The 14,956-nt window shown below is 48.7% G+C and overlaps 2 long non-coding RNA genes across 3 annotated transcripts in view; one reads left to right on the top strand and one right to left on the bottom strand.

Moving 5' to 3' along the window:
- LOC138491179 (uncharacterized) overlaps nt 1-14,956 on the top strand; it is a 60,211-nt gene that overhangs the window by 3,827 nt on the left and 41,428 nt on the right. The window contains exon 1 of one of the 2 annotated variants that reach the window (XR_011275973.1): nt 101-314. The exons of the other annotated variant lie outside the window; for it this stretch is intronic. This is a non-coding gene — a long non-coding RNA (uncharacterized lncRNA). Of the gene's footprint in view, nt 1-100; nt 315-14,956 lie in introns of those variants that run through there. 2 annotated transcript variants of the gene reach the window in all.
- The window catches only part of LOC138491178 (uncharacterized), a 63,562-nt gene that overhangs the window by 21,070 nt on the left and 27,536 nt on the right, over nt 1-14,956 (bottom strand). The gene's annotated exons all lie outside the window — the stretch shown is intronic.

Genomic DNA, 14,956 nt, shown 5'->3' with positions numbered 1-14,956 from the left:
CTTGACCATGTGGTAAAGACCCTGCTCTGAGCCTCCTCATTGGCTGGGAGGCTGCCACCTCCCCTCGCCGGCCACTAATCATAGATGAGTTTGCCGAGACGCTATCATGGGTGACTAGGGTAATGGGAACAGGGGCCAACTTCGCAAATTATTGGTGGGGCTGAGGCCCTAATCATTATTGGTGTGGCCCGGATCAAATTGCTAAATTTGAAGATAATGTAATGGAAGCTACTGTGGCGGCATTTGCCCGGGCCCTTCCTTGCTCCATGCCTCCTCAGAGCGGGAAGCTGCCATCTTCCCTCGGCGGGATTCGGGTAAGTGTGGTCCCCCGCGTACCCTTCCCGCACCCTCTTTTTCTGCATATTCAATCCCCCACCCCCACCCCACTTACCCTGTGCTTCCGTGTCCCTCTCCTGTGCCTGGAATAGTAGTGTTCCTGGCACGTCTCTGACTCACGAACGCTGCCATGGAAAGGGAGGAGGGACTACGTGTAGTTCCCTTCTCCCTGATCCATGATGGCCATCTTTTTTGTAGTTTTTTCTTGAGTTGAGAAACAGTTTACAAGCCATTTCGCAACCTGTGAGAAAAATACACTACTAGTACCCATGTGCAACATTCCAGGATACTAATAGTAATATAATCCTTGCAGGGGAGCTTTACTGGTCAGTTAATGCCCCAGAGCTACCGTTAAAGCCTGAGAGAATGCTCCAGGGCTTTACCTGACTTGTAATGCCCCCCTGTTCTGGTTATATTGCTTAATTAGTACATTGCTGTGTTTGCCTCATATCGATAATGTTCACAAACAACCCCCATGTGCCCTTGATATTCTCGTGAGACTATGCCCAGTCCTAAGTGAATGCAGTTATCCATACCACCCAGGCCCTCAGGCCTGCAGTTATCCATACCACCCAGGCCCTCACGCCTGCAGTTATCCATACCACCCAGGCCCTCACGCCTGCAGTTATCCCTACCACCCAGGTCCTCACGCCTGCAGTTATCCCTACCATCCAGGCCCTCACGCCTGCAGTTATCCATACCACCCAGGCCCTCACGCCTGCAGTTATCCATACCACCCAGGCCCTCACGCCTGCAGTTATCCATACCACCCAGGTCCTCACGCCTGCAGTTATCCATACCACCCAGGCCCTCACGCCTGCAGTTATCCATACCACCCAGGCCCTCACGCCTGCAGTTATCCATACCACCCAGGCCCTCACGCCTGCAGTTATCCATACCATCCAGGCCCTCACGCCTGCAGTTATCCATACCACCCAGGCCTTCACGCCTGCAGTTATCCATACCATCCAGGCCCTGATGCCTGCAGTTATCCATACCATCCAGGCCCTGACGCCTGCAGTTATCCCTACCAGCCAGGCCCTGACGCCTGCAGTTATCCATACCACCCAGGTCCTCACGCCTGCAGTTATCCATACTATCCAGGCCCTGACGCCTGCAGTTATCCATACCATCCAGGCCCTCACGCCTGCAGTTATCCATACCAGCCACTCCCTGACGCCTGCAGTTATCCATACCACCCAGGTCCTCACGCCTGCAGTTATCCCTACCATGCAGGCCTCACGCCTGGAGTTATCCATACCACCCAGGCCCTCAGGCCTGCAGTTATCCATACCAGCCAGGCCCTCACGCCTGGAGTTATCCATACCATCCAGGCCCTCAGGCCTGCAGTTATCCATACCACCCAGGCCCTCACACCTGCAGTTATCCATACAATCCAGGCCATCACGCCTGCAGTTATCCATACCATGCAGGCCCTCACGCCTGCAGTTATCCATACCAGCCAGGCCCTCACGCCTGCAGTTATCCCTACCATGCAGGCCCTCACGCCTGCAGTTATCCCTACCATGCAGGCCCTCACGCCTGCAGTTATCCATACCACCCAGGCCCTCAGGCCTGCAGTTATCCATACCAGCCAGGCCCTCACGCCTGCAGTTATCCATACCATCCAGGCCCTCACGCCTGCAGTTATCCATACCACCCAGGCCCTCACACCTGCAGTTATCCATACAATCCAGGCTATCACGCCTGCAGTTATCCATACCACGCAGGCCCTCACGCCTGCAGTTATCCATACCAGCCAGGCCCTCACGCCTGCAGTTATCCCTACCATGCAGGCCCTGACGCCTGCAGTTATCCCTACCATGCAGGCCCTCACGCCTGCAGTTATCCATACCACCCAGGCCCTCACGCCTGCAGTTATCCATATCAGCGGGGCCCTCACGCCTGCAGTTATCCATGCCACCCAGGTCCTCACGCCTGCAGTTATCCCTACCATGATGCCCTCATACCTGCAGTTATCCATACCACCCAGGCCCTCACGCCTGCAGTTATCCATACCACCCAGGCCCTCACGCCTGCAGTTATCCATACTACCCAGGCCCTCACGCCTGCAGTTATCCATACAACCCAGGCCCTCACGCCTGCAGTTATCTATACCATCCAGGCCCTCATGCCTGCAGTTATCCATACCATCCAGGCCCTCACACCTGCAGTTATACCTACCATGCAGGACCTCACTCCTACAGTTATCCATACCATCCAGGCCCTCACGCCTGCAGTTATCCATACCACCCAGGCCCTCACGCCTGCAGTTATCCATACCAGCCAGGCCCTCACACCTGCAGTTATCCATAACACCCAGGTCCTCACGCCTGCAGTTATCCATACCATCCAGGCCCTCACGCCTGCAGTTACCATCTAGGCCCTCACGCCTGCAGTTATCCATACCATCCAGGCCCTCATCCCTGCAGTTATCCCTACCATGCAGGCCCTCACGCCTGCAGTTATCCATACCATCCAGGCCCTCACGCCTGCAGTTATCCATACCATGCAGGCCCTCACGCCTGCAGTTATCCATACCACCCAGGCCCTCAAGCCTGCAGTTATCCATACAATCCAGGCCCTCACGCCTGCAGTTATCCATACCACCCAGGCCCTCACGCCTGCAGTTATCCATACCATCCAGGCCCTCACGCCTGCAGTTATCATTACCATGCAGGCCCTCACGCCTGCAGTTATCCATACCATACAGGCCCTCACGCCTGCAGATATCCATACCACCCAGGCCCTCACGCCTGCAGTTATCCATACCACACAGGCCCTCACGCCTGCAGTTATCCATACCATCGAGGCCCTCACGCCTGCAGTGATCGATACCACCCAGGTCCTCACGCATGCAGTTATCCATACCACCCAGGCCCTCACGCCTGCAGTGATCCATACCACCCAGGCCCTCATGCCTGCAGTTATCCATACCTCCCAGGCCCTCAAGCCTGCAGTTATCCATACCACCCAGGCCCTCACGCCTGCAGTTATCCATACCAGCCAGGCCCTCACGCCTGCAGTTATCCATACCACCCAGGCCCTCACGCCTGCAGTTATCCATACCACCTAGGCCCTCACGCCTGCAGTTATCCATACCATCCAGGCCCTCACGCCTGCAGTTATCCATACCATCCAGGCCCTCATGCCTGCAGTTATCCATACCACCCAGGTCCTCACGCCTGCAGTTATCCCTACCAGCCAGGCCCTCACGCCTGCAGTTATCCATACCACCCAGGTCCTCACGCCTGCAGTTATCCAAACCACCCAGGCCCTCACGCCTGCAGTTATCCATACCAGCCAGGTCCTCACGCCTGCAGTTATCCATACCACCCAGGTCGTCACGCCTGCAGTTATCCATACCAGCCAGGCCCTCACGCCTGCAGTTATCCATACCACCCAGGTCCTCACGCCTGCAGTTATCCAAACCACCCAGGCCCTCACGCCTGCAGTTATCCATACCAGCCAGGCCCTCACGCCTGCAGTTATCCATACCACCCAGGTCCTCACGCCTGTAGTTATCCATACCACCCAGGCCCTCACGCCTGCAGTTATCCACACCACCCAGGCCCTCACGCCTGCAGTTATCCATACCACCCAGGCCCTCACGCCTGCAGTTATCCATACCATCCAGGCCCTCACGCCTGCAGTTATCCATACCACCCAGGCCCTCACGCCTGCAGTTATCCATACCATCCAGGCCCTCACGCCTGCAGTTATCCATACCATCCAGGCCCTCACGCCTGCAGTTATCCATACCATCCAGGCCCTCACGCCTGTAGTTATCCATACCACCCAGGCTCTCACGCCTGCAGTTATCCATACCACCCAGGTCCTCACGCCTGCAGTTATCCATACCATGCAGGCCTCACGCCTGCAGTTATCCATACCACCCAGGCCCTCACGCCTGCAGTTATCCATACCACCCAGGTCCTCATGCCTGCAGTTATCCATACCATCCAGGCCCTCATGCCTGCAGTTATCCATACATTTCAGGCCCTCACGCCTGCAGTTATCCATACCACCCAGGTCCTCATGCCTGCCAGCCAGGCCCTCACGCCTTAAACAGATGTTGGTTGAGAACACCTTGTTTTTGTTCTTAAACAAGGCGGCTAATTCTGCACTATTTGAATCACAATAGGGGCCTTTTCCAAACAAGTCCTGCCACAGCCCTTAATTGGGGTCAGAGCAGGCCCCAAGGTCGCATGTATAGAGTTCCCCACCAGTCTGCACGAGACAACTCCTGCACAGAGAAAAATCAGCAAATTGTGCCTGGGACGGTCATCCAGGAGTATGTGTCCCCACCCAGCATGGCCGAAGCGACAATGCTTGCTAAGGTCATTCCCCCACCCGAGCACTACAGGTAGCGTGACTCTGCCAAGGACAGCAGTGCAGGTAGGGGCAATATGCCATCAGAGTGGGCGCTGCATGTAGGGTGAATGTGCTTGGGGACTGGCCTAGGGTTGCATCTAGGGTGTGGCTTATTTCCATTGTGCAGAGTACCAATACTCTCGGTACCCAGGCCCACTGGGCATGGCCTGAGGGCACCTCCATAGGAACTGCATACCCGGCACACAGTGCCACTTTCCTCTTTTCCCTCAGGGTATACGCACATTGGTGAAGCCATATGTAATGTCATCAGTGAGGTCATGAGTTATGTCATTTGTGATGCCACGCGTAACATCATGAGCAGGGCCTGGCAGGGAGTGAGTTATGGGGGAGTTGGTAACCATTCCTACTCTCACTCTTCTTCTGAAAATGCGTAAGACTTATTTTTAAAGTGGCTTCATTGTGGGGAGCTCGGGGGGCTTGCCAGGGCTCAACCCGGGCACTTATTTCTGAGGCCTGGCACTTATTTTTAAGCCCAGCTTGATGATGTTGTGGTGTTTTGGCAACTTTATTATTTTAACTGTCAGTCATAGTAACATAACAATCAACAACCATCTGCACTGGCCAGGGTCTCTGCATTCAGGGCAGGGCTATTTATCAATTTTCATGAAAATCAATGAGATGCCAGGTGACAATCCTGCATAAATAAACTTAAAGGGTGCCTGGTATAAATCTATGGTCCCCCAGGTGAGAATATATGTAGATAACGAAAATTGACCAGACACTAATACGTGTTGCTGAGAAGACCTCTCCCTTCATAGTGCGTGAGATACACTTTGTGAACTCCAACGAAGTATGTTTGACTGGAGCCACTGAGAGATATATGATGTGACGTAAACTAGTCCTTACTATGTATTTATGCAGGATTTTCCTATCTTACTATGATGGGATACTAGTACCTGCATTAATACCGCGACCACGCTCCACGAACAGTGGGACGGGACTTTGGCCGCGTGAAGAAGAAATATGACCCAGACTCTGTGAGCTGGGACCAAATATCCAATATTTAATACAGTGAATCATCCTCAATTAGTAAGTAGCCTTCTTTCCACAAATATGGTTAATTGAATATACAACAAAATAGCTACAAATAGGACACTGGGCCTCATTACGAGGCTTGCGCTCCTGTAATGAAGGGTGCCGGTACGGGACCGGCACCCTTCATTACGGGATGCGCATTACGAGGTTCCCTTTGCGGGACCCTGTAAGGACGCTTGGTAAAACCAGGCATCCTTTCCGGGTCCCGCGAGGGGAAGAGGGAGCTAATAACGGGCCATTCGTAATGTGCCCGTTATTACCTCCCTACCCATTCCCATTCCCATTGAGACCTATGGGGGCTTAAATGGGAATGGGGATGGGTTCCTGCAAGGAGGAATTACCGGGTCCTCCTATGTCGGAATGAACCGGTAAGTCCTCATTGCAGGAACCCGGTATTGGAGCCCGGTATGGAGGCAGCCATGGCGCTAATAGCACCATGACTACCTCCATACTCGTAATGAGGCCCATTGTGTTTGTTTGTTTCTTCCTAATGTGTAGGAGTTGGTACAGTGTGCCACGCCCACGTGATCCAATCTGTTGGAGACCATATTCATTGTCTATTGCATCACCATTGGAAACTGCATCCTGGGTGAACCAGACTAGGTAATAATTTGATTGATTACCACATTCTACATTGATTGTACATTAATTCGAGATGACACAGATGGCAAAAATTGTAATTAGTATATTATTATATTTGTAGATCACAAGGCCCATTCCATACATCATAGAGGAAACAACACTTATTTGTTGTCCTCCGTCCTGAGGAAGGTTGGCTGAATAATCGGGGAAAGATGATCTGCACCCACTAAAATACAACCGAAACACATGTCGACAGTCACCCCCTCCCTATATAGAGATAGAGGGATACATCTGTAAAATACACAAGTCGAAATTGAGGAAATGTGTTGTGAATCTTGGCTATGGGTAGAATACACACCCATACTAATGTATAAGTATTGGTATGAATATGGTACGCATGAGTTACGAAAGAAAAGAACTGTAAAATTGGGTTTGTGATTTTTTTATGATTTATTTAAATTGTTTAATGAAATGAAATGAACATTTTGTATTGGTAAAAGTGTTTGACTATACACATACGGCATCCTGTTATCATTAATCTATTGGTCAATTTTCGTTATCTGCAGCTGACAATCCTGGCCACTGATGCCGGCCATGTCCACACACTCCTCTGCTCAGCCTGCATGACATTGCTGCAAATTCTCTAGTGCAATAACCAGCAGGGTGGGTTGACAACAATGGGACAGCCTCCAGTCAACATCCCAGACACAGGGGCGAAGACAATGGAAAGACCCACATCGAAGAGGAGAGCAAGTCATGAGTGCCAGCCTGTGCAAGGCGATCTTGCTTGTGCAGTGTTTGACAGGCAGTTCATCAGTTCAGGAATGATTTTGACTACATCCGTCCATCAACCTACCATAGCAGGAAAGCATTTTTGCTCCTTTTTCCTGGGGTTAAATGGTGAACATGCTCCACTTGACACCGATAGGAATACAGCACGATATTAACAAGGATGTGTCTTAAAGAAACACTTAAACATTTATTTTATTTCAAGACACAACTAGTATGTTATGTCGATTTCACCCTCAATGAACCAGTGGTAGTTGAAGCCTTAACCCCAAATATTTTGACACTGTATGGATCAGCCGTATGACACTGTTTGGAGCAACAGTGGGTGTTGTCAACAGTAGACAGGGCACAGCCCATCCCCCCATGCAAGAAAATATGTGGGTCCTGGCACTTATCTTCTTACAAATTAAGCACTGCATACACCTCTGCCATGGGCATGGTCTCCCGGCGGTCTGTCAGATCTGAAAGAGAGGGTGTGGTTTAGGTTTATGGGGGGAGAGAGGGAAAATGCAAGATAGCTCTGCTATTGTGCGTTTGAGTGCAATTCAGAATTACCCAGGGATGGTGTTCCCAGGCCTGTTTCTAGGGGTCCACATGGGAGCCTTCTGTGCTCGTGCTACTCAGGTGCATTGCCGGAAACCTAAGTTTGCAGTAATCTCCTGCATGGGTTATGTGCACTGTGGAATGGTGCAAAGCTGCTTGTGTAGCTGATGGACAGACTCCATCACAGCTTAGCTACTTTTCAGTCATGTGTTTCCTATTCATCTCCATAGGTCATTTGCCATCATAACGCTCCATGACCTTGCCCGTAACTCCTTGACATCCTGGTGTTGTAGTTTCAGAACCCTCTCCCCTTATCCAGGGGTGCATTGGCCAGTGATGTGAGAAAGCTAACGTCTGGGTAGCCTGCAACAGCAAAGCCCCCCCAGCAGTGGAGTACCTTTGCTGAAAATGTTGGGAGGGGACCTGACATCTACATGAAAGGGGCCCCTGCCAAATGACTGGGACAAAATGTTGTGCCACAAAAGTTGGGGTGGGGGACAAACGCCATTGCCCCCCTACAATTACACCCATGCCCCCCTCTCTGCCCCATCAAGCTGAGTGCTGCCCCAACAGAGACAGAGTTATACTACATCAATCAGCAGAAATAAAAAATAGCCACAGAACCTCCCTCCTACAGTCACCAGGGTAACCAGATGGCTGCCTGCTTGGCATCATAAGCAGATGGCTGCCTGCTTGGCATCAGAAGCAGATGGCTGCCTGTTTGGCATCATAACCAGATGGCTGCTTGCTTGGCATCAGAAGCAGATGGCTGCCTGCTTGGCATCATAAGCAGATGGCTGCTTGCTTGGCATCATAAGCAGATGGCTGCCTGCTTGGGATCATAAGCAGATGGCTGCCTGCTTGGCATCATAAGCAGATGGCTGCCTGCTTGGGATCATAAGCAGATGGCTGCCTGCTTGGGATCATAAGCAGATGGCTGCCTGCTTGGCATCATAAGCAGATGGCTGCCTGCTTGGCATCATAAGCAGATGGCTGTCTGCTTGGCATCAGAAGCAGATGGCTGCCTGTTTGGCATCATAACCAGATGGCTGCTTGCTTTGCATTGTAAGCAGATGGCTGCCTGCTTGGGATCATAAGCAGATGGCTGCCTGCTTGGGATCATAAGCAGATGGCTGCCTGCTTGGCATCAGAAGCAGATGGCTGCCTGTTTGGCATCATAACCAGATGGCTGCTTGCTTGGCATCATAAGCAGATGGCTGCCTGCTTGGCATCAGAAGCAGATGGCTGCCTGTTTGGCATCATAACCAGATGGCTGCTTGCTTGGCATCATAAGCAGATGGCTGCCTGCTTGGGATCATAAGCAGATGGCTGCTTGCTTGGCATCATAAGCAGATGGCTGCCTGCTTGGGATCATAACCAGATGGCTGCTTGCTTGGCATCATAAGCAGATGGCTGCCTGCTTGGGATCATAAGCAGATGGCTGCCTGCTTGGCATCATAAGCAGATGGCTGCCTGCTTGATCATCAGGGATACCCGCACATCTTAGGTTCACTTGCAGGGCGCATAGCTCACTAAAGTGCCTTCTGCTGAGCTCTGCATTCACACTGCAATCCACCTGTCTTGCTTTGTTGATTTGTGCAGCATAACACTGGTTAATATGAAACACAGTGCCTTGAAGCAGCAACAATGCGGTAGCAAGCACTATATGAAAGTGTGCTGTTCACAGTTCACCGGGGTATTGCCCAGCCTGTGCACCTTGGCTTTGTACATTCTCTGATTCAGAGCAAAGGGTTCCAGAGAGAGCTTCTCTCCATTGCCTGATGGCAGCCGCTTAAACCATGGTTGCAGAAGTTGTCTTTTTCTAGGGCAGTGCTTCAGAGCGCAGGGGGGCCGGGTGAAGGGGAATATGGCGTAACATTCCAAAAATAGTGCCAGACCCATTCTGCTCGGGCTGGTGGTTGCATCCCTGTCCCCACCCACTCCCCCACCCAGCCCTTATCCCTACTTTGCCGGGGGATATATTGATGTTCAAATGCAACCACAAGAAGCGAGTGGGGTGTCGCCGTTTGCAGACTTGTGTATCTTTAATCTTTCCTGCAAACGATACACAAAGTTATTGATAAGAAAATGAAAGTAATCGAAGTTGATGAAAATGCAATAATATAAGCCTTGCACCTTATTGCATGAAGCAGACCCCCCCTGTTGTATGGCTACAACGAGGTCCAGATTTGCTTTCTAACCCAACATATTACACTTTTCCCAGACTCTACATCAAGGGCCCGCAACCTAGATGCGTCTCTCCAGATGCTCTGGACTATGACTTCCATGATCCCTCGCCATTGACTATGTTGGCTGGGGCGATAGGAGCTGTAGTCCACAACATCTGCCTAGACAAAGGTTGCAGAGCCCAGCGCCTTCATTAGGGAGAATGTGGGAAAGAGAAAATGGGGTATTAAAAAAGTGGGGCGGGAATGCATAAGGTACACAGCCTCACGTGGAAAGACATGTAGGGCCCGAAGTTTAGCGCTAGTGGAAACACATCTGACAATTACCACTAACAGCTGTTTTACAGCACTGCCAAACTATGTGTTTTGGTACCGAAACTCTTGATAAACACCTGCTTTTTTGTGGAGGTAATTACCTTCATGCAAAAGCAGTGCCGCAGGAGGTAATTACCAGATGCGGTGCATACCGGACCGCATAAAGTTCTATGGGATGCCGAAATAGGGGCGAGGGGGAGGAAATAAATAAACGCTCACGTGATTTGGGATCATGCAGACCTTCCCAGCGCATTCAGTCTATAATAATGGTAAAAGGCGCTATATAAATGACAGGTACAATACAATACAAGGTACCCAATAGTTACTGTATGCGGTATCGGTAAATGATTATATCGCCAAATTCATACTTAGGCCCTTACTGTTATTATTCTTGGGCAAATTATGCCTTTTGGTGAACCATGAGGCTCTTGTGATGTGGTCAAATTTTGTTTTTGAGGGTAACATTAATGCAGATTTTTTGAGGAAAACAATTTATTTTAAGAGCCGTGATGATGATATTTGGGGTAGTTTGATAAAAAAAAATAAAAAATATGTGGAACGTCTGTTAAGTTGTTGGAGCAGTTATTGGTTATGGGGGCATTTTCATTCTGCAAAGGGGCACGTGGTACATTTTATAGATTTTTGGTCCTTAAGAAGCAACTATTGTTCGCAATACTCTTTCAGAATAATGCGTTATGTATAGCCTCGCCACACACCCCGAGCCCCCCCCACCCACCCCGACTATTGTTTTTCTCAGATTTATAATTTTCTGCTTTAAAAAATGCAGCAATTTCTAAAAATAAATTGTGGTCCTTAAATGTCATTTAGGATAGTATGAGCAAGCGACATAAGACCAAGCCAAAAATAAATGCATGGTGTGCCCCCACCCCCCCCCCCCCCCCCCCGACCCCCTCCAATCCTCTGGAGAAGTGGAGATGGTGGAAGCACGTGATTTTTTTTCTCATGTTTTATTTTCATTTTACTTATAACAACAAAACATGAAATAACAAAGAAATTCGTAGCAAAAACTATATACATAATTACCAACACATAAATACCCCCTCCCCCCCTTACCGATGCCAGGTACACATCATATCATATAATATATATAATCAGTGGTGCAAGCACGTGATGCACAGGTGGTTTTCTGCAACAAGTTTAGGGCCCTGGCAATTCATGTTTTACATATTGGGTAGTGCCGCCTCTCACTAATTTTACAATTTATTTATGTCGTTATTTATTTATTTAATGTTTATTATTTTATTTATTTTATTTATTCAATGTTAATGTTAAAGAGCATTTCTATCAGGCACTATCGTCAGAGCATGATTGTATGATGCTGGGCCAGCCACTGTGAAGGGCTCGGGATCTGGGAGAAGGGCGGTGCTGCACTGTGTGATTACTTCATAGACTTTATAGACCCTCTGTGTGGAGGGAGAGAGTGATGCAGGACGCTTCCAATTGCACTCCGTTTTGGGGTGCTGTGTGCAATGTGGAAAATACAAGAATTCAGAGGGGAGACAATGTGTCCGGGTGCCGATGGTCTGGAGGACCTGGTAGTTTTCCGGTGGCGCGGAGGGAATGGGGTTCCATGGGAAACTATGGAGCCAAAGTTGCAAAAAGAAAATGAACAGTGGCCATGGCCATATCCCAAAGCCCACATTTTGGGAAGTGTTCTATAAGCAAATATCTGTCATAGTAGTGCCTTATGACGTGTTATTAATAGTGCTGGGGGATGTATCGGTTATTGGGAGCAACAGCTGAACTGATCACCCACTTACTCACTACCAATAAACTGGAAATTGCCAGAAATTGGAAAAACGTAGAAGACCCATTAGTGATTATGTGGTGGGTAAAGATCTGGAAAATCCTAGCGGTAGAAAAATTGATGGCTCGGACTTCATATCGATTTCAAATATCCATACGGACGTTGAGTTCATTTGTTACCTATGTGACGAATCCCAGGGTATTGTCACTGCTCCCATGGGGGGGACGCCTCTTCCCATGAGGCCAGGGAGGTGAGGCTGCGGCCCAATAGCCTCCTTGGACTCAGTGGATGGATCTCATGTGGAGGGAAGTCTTCCATTGCACCAGTGACGATAGTATCCTAGACTGTGCGTTGCATATAATCAGGGCAGGGGCTGGCATAGGGAACTCCAATCACACTTTAAAATAACACTAGATGTTTATACTGCCTCGGTCTATACCTTCCCCCTCAGCACCCCCACCCCATCCACTGTAGGGAAGCCATGCATGGTTAATAAAGGGTAGCCAGGTTGCAACATACGAGGAGTACTTTCCCTCACCCAATGCAGTCATTTTCTCTAATTATGTGTTATTACAGTCTGAGCCCTGCCTTCCTGTGTCTCCCTATGCCTAATTAAAGAGGGAGCACCTGCACATCCCAGGAGAGGCTGTTGCCAAGCTGCCTTACGTACACACCAGCCCACACCTGCGATATCATATATCGCATGTACACATAGGATCCCTAGACTGATAATATCCAGGAGAGCAGACCTTCAAGAGGGAGCTGTGCAGTCCGCAGGGGTGGGCCTGCACTGCAGGAACTGCACGGAGAGGTATAGTGTGGCCTCGCCTGCATAGGGAGGTCTTAGACAATATAAACTTCACCGTACTCCTCATATGCTATAACCTACATATGCAGACCTCATGCCGTATCATCTGCATAAATAAGCACCATACGCTGCAATCTCCATGCGTGGGCGTTAACCAGTCTCACCTGGACAGGTAGACCCCATAAAGTATGCACTGCATAAGCAAAAAATAAATAAGCAAGCCTCATTGAATGTAATCCGTATATATAGTACTCATCCAGTCTCACCTGCACAGGTAGACCTCATAAAGTATGCACTGCATAAGCAAAAAATAAATAAGCAAGCCTCATTGAATGTAATCCGTATATATAGTACTCATCCAGTCTCACCTGCACAGGTAGACCTCATAAAGTATGCACTGCATAAGCAAAAAATAAATAAGCAAGCCTCATTGAATGTAATCCGTATATATAGTACTCATCCAGTCTCACCTGCACAGGTAGACCCCCATAAAGTATGCACTGCATAAGCAAAAAATAAATAAGCAAGTCGCATTGAATGTAATCCGTATATATAGTACTCATCCAGTCTCACCTGCACAGGTAGACCACCATAAAGTATGCACTGCATAAGCAAAAAATAAATAAGCAAGTCTCATTGAATGTAATCCGTATATATAGTACTCATCCAGTCTCACCTGCACAGGTAGACCACCATAAAGTATGCACTGCATAAGCAAAAAATAAATAAGCAAGCCTCATTGAATGTAATCCGTATATATAGTACTCATCCAGTCTCACCTGCACAGGTAGACCTCATAAAGTATGCACTGCATAAGCAAAAAATAAATAAGCAAGCCTCATTGAATGTAATCCGTATATATAGTACTCATCCAGTCTCACCTGCACAGGTAGACCTCATAAAGTATGCACTGCATAAGCAAAAAATAAATAAGCAAGCCTCATTGAATGTAATCCGTATATATAGTACTCATCCAGTCTCACCTGCACAGGTAGACCCCCATAAAGTATGCACTGCATAAGCAAAAAATAAATAAGCAAGTCTCATTGAATGTAATCCGTATATATAGTACTCATCCAGTCTCACCTGCACAGGTAGACCACCATAAAGTATGCACTGCATAAGCAAAAAATAAATAAGCAAGCCTCATTGAATGTAATCCGTATATATAGTACTCATCCAGTCTCACCTGCACAGGTAGACCTCATAAAGTATGCACTGCATAAGCAAAAAATAAATAAGCAAGCCTCATTGAATGTAATCCGTATATATAGTACTCATCCAGTCTCACCTGCACAGGTAGACCACCATAAAGTATGCACTGCATAAGCAAAAAATAAATAAGCAAGCCTCATTGAATGTAATCCGTATATATATATATAGTACTCATCCAGTCTCACCTGCACAGGTAGACCTCATAAAGCATGCACTGCATAAGCAAAAAATAAATAAGCAAGCCTCATTGAATGTAATCCGTATATATAGTACTCATCCAGTCTCACCTGCACAGGTAGACCACCATAAAGTATGCACTGCATAAGCAAAAAATAAATAAGCAAGCCTCATTGAATGTAATCCGTATATATAGTACTCATCCAGTCTCACCTGCACAGGTAGACCACCATAAAGTATTCACTGCATAAGCAAGTCTCATTGAATGTCATCCGCATGTGTAGTCCGCATTCAGTTTCACCTGGACAGGTTGAGCCCCTAAAGAGTTATTGGCACACTAGCCCCCATACAGAATGCCTGCCTGAGTAAATATTCTATATAGTGAAATCTGCATATTCAGGTCCAGTCTAATCTGTACCCGGAGACCCTATGCAGCCACCATATACTGCAATGCTGCGCACATGTTCTCATCCTCTAGTCCAGCCCCCAGAGAGGGCAACATAGGCATCATACAGTGCAATCTGCATAGGTGCTCCTCCTGAACTCTAATGTGCACAGGTAGACTTCATACAGTATGGTCAGTATAGTCTCCTTAACAAGGCATCATATAGTGTAGTCTGCCTATGCAGTCCTCATGCAGCGTAACCCCCACAGTCAGGTCCATTTGTTGGCATCGTACAGGTAAACTGCATGCATAACCCTCACCCAACTGCATGCATAATCCTCACCCTACATGCATGCATAACCCTCACCCAATCTAATTAGTACAAACGACATACGCTTGTTGCGCACTGCTGTCTGCTGTCT

This window comes from Ambystoma mexicanum, chromosome 10 (genome assembly GCF_040938575.1).
Source record: "Ambystoma mexicanum isolate Mex_15411 chromosome 10, UKY_AmexF1_1, whole genome shotgun sequence".
Classification (NCBI taxonomy): domain Eukaryota; kingdom Metazoa; phylum Chordata; class Amphibia; order Caudata; family Ambystomatidae; genus Ambystoma; species Ambystoma mexicanum.
This window is presented reverse-complemented; position numbering and strand designations above follow the sequence as displayed.